Below are 13210 nucleotides of genomic sequence, written 5' to 3' on the forward strand. Positions count from 1 at the left end.
CGTGCCCGTGCCCGTGCCATTGCCGTGCCCGCCGCCCCGCGCGGCGGGGGTTAACGGGCGGGGCGGCGGTGAGGGCGGCGGTAACGGCGGGGGTTAACGGGGCCGGATGAGCGGCCGCGGCGAGCCGGCGGGTTGCCATGGCGACGGGCTGAAAGGGGGATTGTGCGCCCGCCCAGCTGCGCGGCCCCCCCGGCACGGCACGGCTCGGCACGGCTCGGTCCGGTCCCGTCCCGTCCCGTCCAGCGCGGCTCGTCCCGCACCGCCGGCCCCATCCCGGCCCGGTTCGGCCCGGCGCGGCGCTGCCCGGGGGCGGGGGGACCGAGCCGAGCCGAGCCGGGCCGGGCAGGGCGGCGGGGTGCTGTGCCGGGGCGGTGCTGTGCCGGGGCCGAGCATCCCTGGGCCAAGGGCAGGGGGAGACCCATGGCTCGGTTCGGCTCCTCTCGGCTCGGATCTGGCACGGGCTGGCGGAGCTGCCAGCGTTCCCAGCCCCTGTGCCCAGCGTGGGGCCCGGCGGCAGGCACAGCGGGCGTACGGCCGGGCTCCGTCGTGCCCGTCCGCGAGCAGGGCGAGGAGCACGTGGCGCACGGCTCGCTGCCGGGGGCTCCGCCACCATGTGCTGCGGGCAGGGCCCGGCTCCATGGTGCTCGAAGCCGTGCGGCAGGACGACCACCATCGGTGGTGGTTGGCGTGACCAGGGACCACGCCAAGGGGCGTGCTGCAGGCAGCCAGGATGCCCCAGACAAGGCGGCCCTCGTCCTCACCCAACGCCCTCCAGCCAGCCGCTCTCCGCACCACGCTCTCCCCAGTGGCAGTGCATCCTGGTGCCTGTTTGCAGCCCTTCCCGAGGGGGCACACCTCCCCTGGGGAGTGAAGCAGGAGAGCTGGAGGTGCCCCCGTTGCCTATCACACAGGGGTGCTCTTGGGAAGCGCCGGCACCTCCTTGTCCCCCCGTGCTGGACCGGAGCATCCGTGGCACCCTCTGGGGCAGGGCTGGGCACCCCCAGGTCCCAGTGGGAGCAGGGCTCTGCGGGCGGCAGCCACCAGAGCCGGTGTCTGCAAAATGGTTAAACGCTGACATTTAGAGGTCACACTTTTAGCATTGTGCATGTGTTTGCTTCATTTGCATTTGCAGTTAGCCCAGATCCTCGGCTTGCCGCTTGCATGTGCAGTTGCCATGGTTACACGCGCCGTCGGGATGGGGAGCTGGGTTGGACACCTGCAAACGTGCGGCTCCGAACCTCCAGAGCACCGGGGCGCGAGTGAACGGCGCCGAGACGCGGGGCAGGCTCCGGCCGCGGGCACGTGGGCGCCGCGCAGCCGTGCGCTCAGGAAATGGAGCCCCAGTGCCCATCTTGGCCGGGGCTGCGTGCCGCCACCTCGCGCAGCCTCCCAGCACCCTCACGAGCCCTGGGGCAGCCCTGCTGGTGGGGAAGCCCGAGCCCAGGATGCTGCCCTGCACCTTCCGTCTGGATCTGGCTCTTTTCCAGACCCCGTGCGCAGGCTCTGTGCCCGTGGAGGTGCCGGGCAGGTTGGTGCTGCCTTGCCCCAGGCCCAGCAGCCTGCCGGGGCTCCAGAAGGTGGTTTGGGAATTGGCAGGGCGCTCGCTGAGGTTGCAGCTGTGCAGGTGGCGGCTTCCCTGGCTCTCTGCAGGGTCCACTCAGTGTGCTTGGGGTTTTGTGGGCAGGGACACGACCCAGGGGGCTTTTGACCAGGATGACGATGAGTCCATGAGGGAGAGCAAGGAGCCAGTGACTGCTAGACCCTTCCGACAGGTCCCTGTTGGCTTTGCCATTGTGTCAAGGAAGGAGGGATTTTAGGAGCCCTTGTTTGGAAGGGACCTGTAGGTCATCAAGTCCTTTCAGCTCCACCTAAGCCATCCCTGACCAACAGCAGCTCTGCCAGCTCCCGATCCTCCCCCATGACCGTGGTTCTGCCTCCTCCCCAGCACCTTGCTGCAGCCTTCCCTTCCCGTCTGCCAGGAGCCAGCTCTGTGCAGCAGGTGGGTGAGCAGGGAGCCCTTGGAGACGTCCAGAGCTAGCTGTGGCCTCGAGCAGACCTCCGTGGTGTGTCCAGGTGGCACTGATGGCAGCCGCAGTGGTGAGGAACGCAGGTGGAAGTGTGGAGGGATGGTGGGAGGCAGCGCGGATGGGGCACGGAGCATGGCGTGCTGCTTTCTGGGCATGGCCTGGGAGGGAGCCACAGGAGAAGCCGAGGAGTGTCACACAGAGCACGGGAGGGCTGAGTACCCACGAGGTCTGTGCCCCGGTGCGAGAAATGGGCACCCAGGAGCGATGGACAGGGACAGCTTGGCTCTGTCCTTAGGGCTTCAGTGCCGCTGGGATGGGACGGTCATTTGCTCCCTGTGGCAGCCCAGACAGAGATTCCTCTGCTGATGAGCCGTGGTTATCTGCTGCTGCTGACAGCATTTTGGAAGGCTCTTCTAAACCAGGGCCTGGCACTTGAACCTGCATCCCCAGCCAAAGCCGGGGCACGCGCAGGTCCGTGGCACGGAGGCTGGCAAGGGCATGCCAGCAGAAGCAAGCAGGATGCGTCCCGGTGCTGGGTGCTCAGGGGAAAGCCGCGGCAGAGGCGGAGCTGCGTGGAGCCGCACGCTGGCCGAGAAGCTCTGGTGGTCTCCTAATGTGACGTGCCCAGGGACGGGGGGCAGGGAGCGGGCTCTGCCCGGCGCTCCGTGTGCTGTCCTCAGCAGGATTCTGCAAGGCTGTGTGAAGGGAATGAATAAAGGTCCTGCCATTGCCAGCGCTGGCAGTTTGAACCCACATCGCTCGGCCCCTGGAGGGAGTCTGACTGAGGGGGAGCTGGGGGGGAGCAGGAGCTGCGGGAAGGAGCGGGAGCCTGGGGCTGCTGCCACGTCCTGCCTGCTGCGTGCGGCGCTCGGGAGTTTTGCCTGCTGAGGATACGTGCCAGTTGTTCGGTCGCTTGTCTGGGCTCACGAGAGGTGGTATTGTGGTGCATGATGAAAACCTTGCTCCAGCTTCTTGCAGGCACGTGCGGAACCTCTGCCCTTGCTGCGTTGTCCGTCCTGCAGGGAGCAGGGAGACGTCTGCGGGCAGGGCTTTGTGCCGGGCAGCGCTGTTTGGGCTGGGACTGCCTTGGCAAGGAGCTCTGGGGATTGTTGGTAAAGAAGCCTTGTTCCTGACACTGCAAAACGCAGAGCAGCGTAGTAACATCTGTTATTTTCAAACTGCATCTCAGCGTGTGCATACCCTGCGAGGTGCCTGGCAAGCGGAGCTGAAGCTCTGCCTTGTGGACAGATGCTCTGGCCGTGCCAGCGGAGCAGGTGGCAAAGTTTGGGAAAGGTTGCGTTAGGGAGCATTACAGGGCTCTTACTGTGCCTGAGCCTTGTTTGGGTCTGGGCCGGGGCTGCTGGGGCTCTCCGAAGGCGAGGCGGTTTGGCAGAGCCCAGCCAGGAAGGCTTCTGAGACGGGCACGGGGAGGAGACTTCTGAGAACACCCTTGGCGTCACGGTCCCTCCTGCGCAGGGCGCTGCAGAGATTTGCCCAGCGCCAGCCCTCGCGGAGAGCTGCCACCCCGCGGGAGCACGAGAAGCACCCCCCGGTCCGCGGTGCGACCTGCGGGTCGCTGCCCGCGGGGGTGGCCGTGCACAGAAAGCGACTGAACAAGGCGAGGCTCTTCAGGCTGGGAAAGAAACAGCAGAGGATGGATCAGATACAGCTACAGAAATCACAGGAGGCCAGGAGAGAAAGGATGGAGGTTAACTGCTCCCTGATTCTTGCCATGCAAGTACAAGGTCACATCAAACGCCGCTAGCAGGAGGTGCAAACCAGGAGGAGGGGATCTGCCGCTCACAGACGTGCTGCCAGAGCACACAAGTCCTCAGAACAAGGTGTTGCGAACAGCAAAACCTTATGTTGGCTCCAGGAGAAATGGGACAAGTTCAAGAAGGACAAGAGGTTCCCCGAGGGCCAATAAATACACGGAGATACACTTGGACAGCTCCTGAGCTGCAAATTGCTCGTACTTCAGACTACCGGCAGCAAAGTCTGCAGGGCAAGGCGCACCTTTGGCTTGAGCCGTTATTTCTGTGACATGCCCGTGGGAAGGGTGCAGCCAGCAGGAAGCTCTGGGCTCTGCCCAGGGGTTATCCCCACCCAGCTCTGAGCTGGCACGGGGCAGGCCCTTGCTGGGTGCAGGATGCTCTCCCCCGTGGCAGCTGGGCTCCTGCCCCGGTGCTGCCCCAGAGCTCGCTGCATGTGTGGGCACCGCGGCATCGCGTGGGATCCTGCTTTCATCTCTCCCTCTCCTCCCACCCCCCGGCCCTGCCTGCTGTCTCGCACTCACACCAGGAAACAGCCCCAGTTCTGCTCCTGTGTTTGTGCCCGGCTGAGAAAAGCCTCGTGTCCCGCTGTCGGTGAGGGTGCAGCTCAGCATGGGGTGCAAGAAAGCATCCTCCCAGCTCCCGGCTGCTTTAGCAACACCCAGGGACAGCAGGGAGCCACGAGGCTGGGCCTGGGAGAGGTCCTGGGGGAGGAGAGCCTGTGCTGGGCTGGGAGGTGAGGGCACGGGGCTGGGCTGTAAGGGGATGGGCCTTAGAGAGTTTTTGTCCTTTGTCACGCGTGGAGGAGGCCAGGAGGTGGATGTCCATGGTGCTGTGAAGTTGTCGATGGGAACGTGATTTCCATCTCCGCCTCGGTGCCATTTTGTTCACCGCTGCCACCGGGCCCTCCTGTGAGAGGCTGCTCAGATGCTCACCTGCTGAGGTTGCTTTGATGCTCACAGCCTTAAGGGGAGCCACGCAGTCACCTCTTGGCCACAGAAACCTCCTCCGGCCCCCGCAGGGAGCGAGGCTTCAAAGCGGGCATCTGCCGAGGCAGAGCAGTGCTCGGGGACCTCGGCAGGGAGCGCGGGCGCGTTCCTGGCACCGGGGCCACCTTTCCTTGGCACTGCTGGTCCCTGCAGCCTGCCTGCTTGTCCTGCTTCATCCTCGCCTCCCAGGGCATCCACAGGCTGCCTGATTTGCTCCGGTTCAGCTTATTTCTTAACACTAGGCAGCCTTTACAGTAAAACACATTAAAGGATTTTTGCCAGAGGTTTAAGGCTTTCTGCTTTTTGTGCTTGAAGATAGAAAATATGGGAGGAGAAAGCTACAAGGGAAAAATATAAAGTACATTTTGGATTAAATTTAAACAGGCTTCTTTCCTAGCTGCTGGCTTGCCTGGCCTCAAGTCCTCAGCATGCCTTAGCAGCACGAGCAAGAGGGATTTTGCAGAGCTGCCCTGCTGCCGGCTGACCCTTCAGCCTGCGTGTTCTCTGTGGTCTTCTTCGTGGTCATGCCAGCTTTGGCTTTGTTTTGGGAACACGGGCAGCCAATGGCTCTTGCTGCAGGTAGAGGCTGAGCAGAGGCTGCCGTGCGCTCGGGCTGGGCCGTCAGCCTGCCTCCATCCCTCCAAGGCACAGGAGCTCAGCTCAGCTCTCCCGGTGCTCCCGGGCAAAGCTTCGCCAGCAGCGTTATCCTCGGTGGTGGGGTGGGGCGAGGGGAAGGATGGATGCAGAGGGGCAGGGTGGCTTCTGCAGCACCTGCGTGCCTGCTCCAGGGGCGCACAAGTGTGAAATTCAATTTGTAGATAAGCTGTAGCGGGCGAGGAGCGCAGGGCCTGGCGTCTGCAGGAGGCAGGCAGTGTCTGGAGCAGCACAGGCTGCATGCACGGCGTGTCCTGCCTGCCAGCTCCTGGCCAGGCTGACGTCACCTCGCAGAGCGGTGGCTGCTGCAGGACGTGGCTGCTCGAAGCTGTCTCGTGTTCTCCCAGGGTCTGCAGCCCCAAGCTCGTCCCCCATCCCTGCACAGGGCCAGGGCACAGCTGGCAGCCGGGGGGGGGGGAGGGCTGATGCTCCTGCCACCAGCAGCAGGTGAGCTGGGCGGCTTGCAAGGACAGGCGCTGTGAGCGGGGCTGGCGCTTCCAGCAGCGGGTGGCATTTTCCCACCTCCATCTTCTGGAATTCCCTTCCTGATGTTTCCAGCGAGCCCTGCTTGCTGGCGGACATTATAGTCTCAGCAAATGCAGCTCATGCTGTTCTGTTCTTCCCGTGCATTGTAACCAGTGGTTGCAACTCCCTTTCTCCTGCCCCACTCCAGAAGCTCGGGGTCTCCCATCCCCGAGCGCTCTGCAGAGCGGGCAGCAGCGCAGCCCCTGCTGCGGGTGAAGAGAATGCTGCCGTGAGCAGGGCAGCGCGGTCCCCTGAGCACTGAGCAGTGCCCTGGTGCTCTGCAGGGGTTGCTGCCACCAGTGCAGCCTCGGGAAAAACCACAGTGCTGCGAGGCAGTGGGTGGCTGCTGGTGCCACCGGGTCTGAACAGGCAGCAGCGTGGTGGTATTAGGACGATCAACCTCTCCTGCTGTTCCTTGCCAGTCTCGGCTTTCCAGCATTGTGAGGGAGTGAGCCCAGCCCTGCTGCCTGCACTGTGATCCTAGAGGGGTGGCTCCGTGCGCATCACCTGCACGCCCCTTGCACAGGGATTTGCTGTCCTTGTGGAGCCGCTGTGCTCCATAGCCTCGCTGCCTCGCGGCTGACTTGGTGTCTGGTGGTGCAAGACAGGGCGGTGCAGGGAGGTGATGGCTGTACGCTGCCAGATAACTTGGAACATTATCTCTGTACAGGGAAACAGAATAATTACATTGTCATTCAGCTTCCATGGAAAAGCTAGTTCCTGCTTCTCTCCAACCATTTTCCTTATATTTGTTCTTTGCCCCGTTATTGATTACCTTCATGCTGTATCATCCCCATGACCTGGCTTACAGTTCTGCCCCATGAAACTTTGCTCGGCTGACGAAGTGATGGATAGTGATATCAGAAGAAATAGGTGATTGGGACAGGTGTCAGTAAAGGAAACAATCCTTTATCAGCTCTGCTGTTGAAACCGGAGGTTCTTACAACTGCATTCCAGATTACAACCTGTGATTAAGTGGTTTTGGCTTCCTGCTTTGAGTCAGTAAAAATGAAGCACTGATGGCTTATTTTGGTGTAGCTGTTCCTGTTCAAAGCACTCTTGGATTTTGTTGTCCACCCTCTCTAGTCGCATTCGCAGGAAGTCTTTGTATTTTAAGCTGCAGCCGGTTCCTCTCTGCCCAGCCCACCTCCTTACATTTATAGAGCCTCCTCCGGACCACGCTATTCCACGGGAAGCATTGGCTGCGTGCGCTCAGCCTGCCTGCGCTCCCTGTGCTTCCCCAGCCTCCCTCCGAGCGTGCGTGAGGCTGTTGGCACGGGCGGTGGTCGGGGCAGGGCAGTGTCCTGTGCAAGCTGCCCATGGCCCAGTGCCAGGGGGCTCCCTGGCCTTGGTGCAACTGGGTGCCTAGAAAGGAGTGTGGGGGACTGGGGCACAAGACGTTCTGGGGAAGGACATGCCGTCAGCAGCTGGGTTTCGTACTTGCTGTTTAGTTTGGGGCCTTTCAGAAGCGTCACTGTATGAAACCAGCCTCTCTGGCACTGAAGTCTCCTTTCTTTATTAAATTTCAATCCTGCTGTTGCTAACTCAGAGAATACAAGCATGTTTGGACATAGAGTTTCGGAAGCTTGTTCCTCTGAAAAGAGTCTCGTGTTTGTGTAATTGCTCCCTGAAGTGGTTCGGTCATAACAATTAGTGTTAGAGGAAAAACTGGGGGCCCTGCTAGGCAGGGTTGCTTCAGAGGTGGTTGTTTGGGAGGGGACACAGAAGCCGCTGCTCTGGAAGATGTGAGGGGGATGGCGACGAGCAGCTGGGATAATGTCAGTGCGCAGCTCGGCGGAGCTGGGGAAGGAAGTGCGGGGAGCGCTGCTTGCACCGGCAGCGTGCTCTTTGCTGGGTGAGATTTGCACTCCAGTCGCTAGCTGCCGAGTGTTGATCTCGGATCCACGAGCGAGCTTGTATTGCTTCAAAGTGGGTGCCTGGTGCTTGTTTGCGATGTGTTGGAGAGCAAGCGAGCTGTCTTGGCGTGAACTCTGTGCTCGTGCCAAGGGCTCGCTGGAAGCAGCTCGCCCGTCAGCTCTCCCCGAGCAGACGTCTGGCGGTTCTGGGGTTCTGCGGACGCACGTTCACGTCAACAGTCAACCCGCCCGCACGAAGCGAGCACCGGGGCGATGCTGCAGCTCACAAAGTGCTATTTCCCTAGCATGGCCAAGGTGGTCGATGCCCCACCGGTCCCTCCACCAGCCAGGCACTGCTCCTGGAGGTGCCCGGTGCCCTTCAGGTGGTGGGCCCGGTGCTGGGCTCGGCCCGTTGGGTGCTGAAGGAACAGCTCCAGCCCGTTGGGCTCAGCTTGGCTGAGGGAAGGGAGCCTCCTGCTCTGCTCCGCACTGGTGTGGCCTTGCCTCCAGTGCTGCGTGTGGTGTTGGGCGTTGTAAGAAGGATGTAGAGCTATTAGCATCCAAGAGGGCTGTGAAGGTGGTGACAGGCCTAGAGGGCAAGATGTGTGAGAAGCTGAGGTCCCTTGGTTTGTTCAGCCCTGAGCAGAGCAGGCTGAGGGGAGGCCTCGTGGCGGCCTCACGAGGGGAGCAGAGGGGCAGGCGCTGAGCTCTGCTCTCTGGGACAGCGACAGGACCCGAGGGGACAGCGTGGAGCTGGGACAGGGGAGGGTCAGGCTGGTGTTAGGGAAAGGTTCTGCACCCAGAGGTGGTCGGGCACTGGGACAGGCTCCCCAAGGCAGTGGTCATAGTACCAAGCCACCAGAGTTCAAGAAGCATTTGGACAACACTCTCAGATGTAGGCTTTGGTTTTGGGGTAGTTCTGTATGCAGCCAGGAGTTGGACTCAATGATCCATGTGGGTCCCTTCCCATTCAATGATTCTAGGAGCATCTGAGGACACCTGGGTTTCTCAGGACTGGAGAACAGGAGGTTGAGGGTGTCCTCATAGCGCCCTACATCTTCCTGAGGGTGGATGTGGGGAGGGAGGTGCTCCTCTTCGCCAGGTATGTAGTGACAGGATGTGGGAATGTCTCAAAGCTGCACCAGAGGAGGTTCAGACTAGACATTAGGAAAACTCCTTTACAGAGAAGGCAGTTGGCAAGGGAAGAGCTTCCTAGGGAGGTGGTAGATGCCCAGCACCTGTCCGTGTTTGAGGTATTTGGATAACACTCGAGATGATAAGTTTTAACCTGGGGTCTGCCCTGAAGTATTCTGACTCAGTCTCAGTGATCTCTGTGGACCCCTTCCAACTGGAACTGCTACTCTACCTTACTTTACACCATCCTGCCTGTCTTGCCAGCCTGGATGGGGCCCATTGAGGCTGCAGTACAGCAATGCCCCATCTGGCTATTGCTAAGGGTGGAGGGCGCAGCATGTGCAACCCTATTGCAGGGGCTTCTGGACAATCCTCCAGGGCTCTCTGATCTGCCAGGCTGGGTCAGGCGCTCTTCCTTCACTGCCAGTTGTTCTGGCTGGGGAGCAAGTGCGTGTGTATCTGTGCCAAGGCCGTGGCACTGTGTTTGCTGTTTAGACAGTGGTTCTCATTAGCCTCTGCCCCTGCAGGGAAGCATTTGTGAACTGAATCTGTGCAAGCGGCAAGGTGAGGGAGAGAAAAGCTGCTGCCATTTCTTTCTGCTGAGGTCAGGGAAGCTGCAACGTGAGATAATCCAGATTATTTCTACCCAGAATGTGGCACTGAACGCCCTACTTCCAGCAGCTGTCTGTGAGTGGCGTGGAAGGCCGGCAGCCCACCAAGAGGCTGCTGCCGTTGCCCTCTTCACAGCCAGGGATCTGTCCCACAGCCTCTTGCTTGCACAGCAGCGGCTTGCTGTGCCACACAGCCCTCCCCCAGCTTTCTGCACGCTCCTGGGAAGCAGGGAGTGGGAAGGTCAGTCCAAATCGAGACCAGCTCAAGGTGAATGTGTGGCCCACACCCAGACAGCCCAGGCTGTCAAACACGGTTGTCCTTGGATCCTCTGTGGAGGCCACCCTGTACTTGCATCGGCAGTATTGGGTGCTTACCCCACCGCTGTCCCTGCTGCAGTGCTCACTGGCTGTCCTTCAGCAGCATCACCTCTCCCTGCACAGTGACACTGAGATACTTCCTGCCTTTTTGGAGCTTCTGATGCTAAATGGGAGTTGGAAGTGAGCCAGGTTATGTCACCCGCTGGGTTGTGTGCCTTCGGGAGCAGGCAGGAGCAGGGCATCAAACACTGCACTGGATTCAGCACCAAAAATCATAGAATCACAGAATGGCTTGGGTTGGAAGGGACCTTAATGCCCATCCACTTGGGGGGGGGGGGCCCCCCCCCCCGCCATGGACAGGGATGCCACCCACCAGATCAGGTTGCCCAGGGCCTCGTCCACCTGGTTTTGAACACCTTCAGGGTATGGGTCACACGCAGCTTCTCTGGGCAGCCTGTTCCAGTGAAAAAGAATGTCTGGAAAAGCAGGAGTGTGGGCAAGGGAAAGGTCTGCCTTGCTCCTGGTGTCCTTCCCGAGGTGGGCAGGATCTGTTTCTTCACAAAGGGGCTTTCAACAGACGTGGAGGAAATGGGGACAGACCATATCGCAGCAGGAGGCCGTTGGCACGACAGCAGAAGTGGTGCTGAAATTTCTAGGGATTTGGGGCAACATTTTGCTGTTCTGAATGGGAGCTCTCGAGGATCTCGGCATGTGTCTGGGAGTTGTCTAAGAGCTTCTGTCCCACATATGTTCTTGCAGCACTGAGGAACTTAAACGATGCTTCTCTTGAGGTCTCTTATCTTTCTTCTCGCCAGGGCATTGGATGCACAGCTGAGTGTCTCATCGGCTTCTGGTGTTCAGCTTTGCTTAAGTATTGGTGATACTGTGGGTAGAAGTTAGAAAAGGCAAGTCACAGGGAAGTATCTGGCAACTGAAGTGAATGAGGGTGAGGTTTGCGGTGTTTTTCCTTCTGTACCACCGGAGTGCCTGTGGTGCCGTGCTATTGGAGGCGTTGCAGATGCGCCTCTGGGAGGAGGACGAGATGGGGGCACGGGGCTCTCAGGGAGACCTGCAGAGCAGAGGGCAGCTGTGGTGGGTTCCATGCTGCTGGGAAGCTTCCAAAGTGCTCTGCTCCCTCAGAGCCTCCTAAACACTGATGGTTTCATGACTAAGATGGCTCTTGTTTCACTAGATGGTGACAAATGCTGAACCACCAAGGGCAGGGACAGAGCTGCCAGCCAGGGGAATGAGAAGTGTAGGGGAGTGGGCTGGAGGGGACACCAAGGTGTCATTCGCTCTGTCCACCTGCCTGGGAGCACCCTTTGCTGACAAGCTTACCTTTACCTTTCCCTGGTGTACACCTGGCTCTCCTTTCTTAACGTGAAAGTGTCTCCTCCTGTCACAAAAGGAATTGCGCACTTCACTCACACGAGCGAAGCAGCAATATATTCATTGATGAAAATAGTGATTTAGCAGTGCTTAATTGTGAATGAGACAGTGATTTAACAATTTTCTAATGGTAGTAGTGACATTAACAAGATTCGTGATGGCAAGGCCACTTAATTATTTACTGCACAGAGGAGAGGGTCAGACTACAAGCCTCAGGGAGACCCTCACATTGAGCCATAAGGTTCCGAATGGAGGTCCTTTTGCTGTCCAAACTCCGAGGAGTCTAGATATGACCGGATCCTATCCCAACCCCAGACTAACAATTTATGCCTAGAGGACTGTATGCACATCAATCCTTTATGTCACTTAGCTAAGGCTGCATAGTTGCAGCACGCTTAGTAAATTACTTGCAAAGTTTCAACGAGCTAGCTAGCAGTCACCTACTGAGCGTCTGTCACAGGTAAGGAATCTCTCGACTTCAAAGAGTAGCTTTGAGAGGCGTCCCTGCTCAAGGAGAAGATCCTGGCATCCAGCCCGCTGCAGCAGAGGGGAGCTCACCAGGCTCTGGGCTCTCCTCTGTTTATGGGGTAAGATGACTGACGACTAGTCGTATCAGCATGCCAGCCGTGTTTGGGAGGTGCATGCTCCTTTAGCCCTTGGATCGGTCTCCCCCAAGTCCACGCTGAGCCCAGCTCAGCTACCACGACCAGATGCGTCCATCATGGTCACCACCAATGGCTATCACCCACAGAGGATCAGGCTCTGGGGCAGGGGGAGGACGCTGCCACGACTGCCGAGCACTGAGTTCAGCATCAGACTGTTCTGGGCTTTTTTTTGCAGCAGCCTTTCCACCTTATAAAACTGCATCTGCTGACATGACTTGTCTCCCAGGCTTCTGTTCAAGGCCATGCTTCCCAGGCTTTTTGTGGCCTTGCTGGTCTCCAGTGGCCTCTCTTGGTTGGCCCAAATCTTTTTGGGGATGAAGCAGTTCTCTAGAGGAGAACAGCATAATTACTTGATGTATCGTTATGAGCTGGAGGAGAGCAGAATAACGAAAGGCAGTTGATGTGCCTTTATAAGCTGTCCTTTTACACGTCCTACTGTACTTGCCCGTTTCTGTGACAATGACATGCTGGCTCACACTCAGTTTGTACTCCCCTGTAGCCCTTTTGACCCTTCTGGCAGAAGCACTGTTGCCTTTTCTTCCCCAGCCTGCATTTATGCTGCTGCCTTCTCCTGCCAGCGCCTCTCAGCCCTGCCCATCACCACTCAGGCCTCTCTCCGGTTTGTCAGGAGCACGTCAAGTTCCAGCCCTGGCCTCCAAAGCCCTGGGTGTCGTGTGCAGATTTTAAAACATACTTCATTCTGTCATTTAGGTCACCCAGAGAACTGCTGAGCGGTAGCAGCAGCAGGGCAGACCTTGCTGAAACCCTGCTTGTCCCCGCTCAGTGTAACTGAGTGCCGCTGGTAGCCATTTATTGCTGTGCACGAGCTCTGTGATGGATTGAATTTCCAGAACTGCTCCCCCAGTGCTGCGGGACAGGGAAACGTCTGCCTGCAGCATGGATGAGAAACCTGGTGTCAGAAAGACCCGCTGGGCGCAACCCATTGCGCTTAACCACCGCTCTGTAGCATTACCCTCGAGCACCGACCCAGGCCAAAACCATCAGAGGGTGAGGGCTGAGGATGGCTGGCAGAGAAATGCTGGGGCCCAGGGGCACGGGGACGTCAGCCCGGTGCTGCTGCAGCTCCTGTGCTGCCGAGGTTTCTGCAGCATCGCCAGCCAGGCAGAAGGCAAGAGCCGAGGTCGCTGCGCGCTGGAGGAGAGCGGCGAGGGGGCTGGTGGGGAGGGAGGCAGCGGGGTGCGGATAGCTGGGAGGGGAGCGGAGATCCGACGCGAGGGCCAGGCCTGGCAGCGCTCGCCCACAGCTCTCA

General features: G+C 59.4%; 1 protein-coding gene across 1 annotated transcript in view; it reads left to right on the forward strand.

The window, feature by feature from the left end:
* The window catches only part of NLGN3 (neuroligin 3), a 34364-nt gene that overhangs the window by 298 nt on the left and 20856 nt on the right, over window positions 1-13210 (forward strand). The gene's annotated exons all lie outside the window — the stretch shown is intronic.

This window comes from Oxyura jamaicensis, chromosome 4, assembly GCF_011077185.1.
Source record: "Oxyura jamaicensis isolate SHBP4307 breed ruddy duck chromosome 4, BPBGC_Ojam_1.0, whole genome shotgun sequence".
Classification (NCBI taxonomy): Eukaryota; Metazoa; Chordata; class Aves; order Anseriformes; family Anatidae; genus Oxyura; species Oxyura jamaicensis.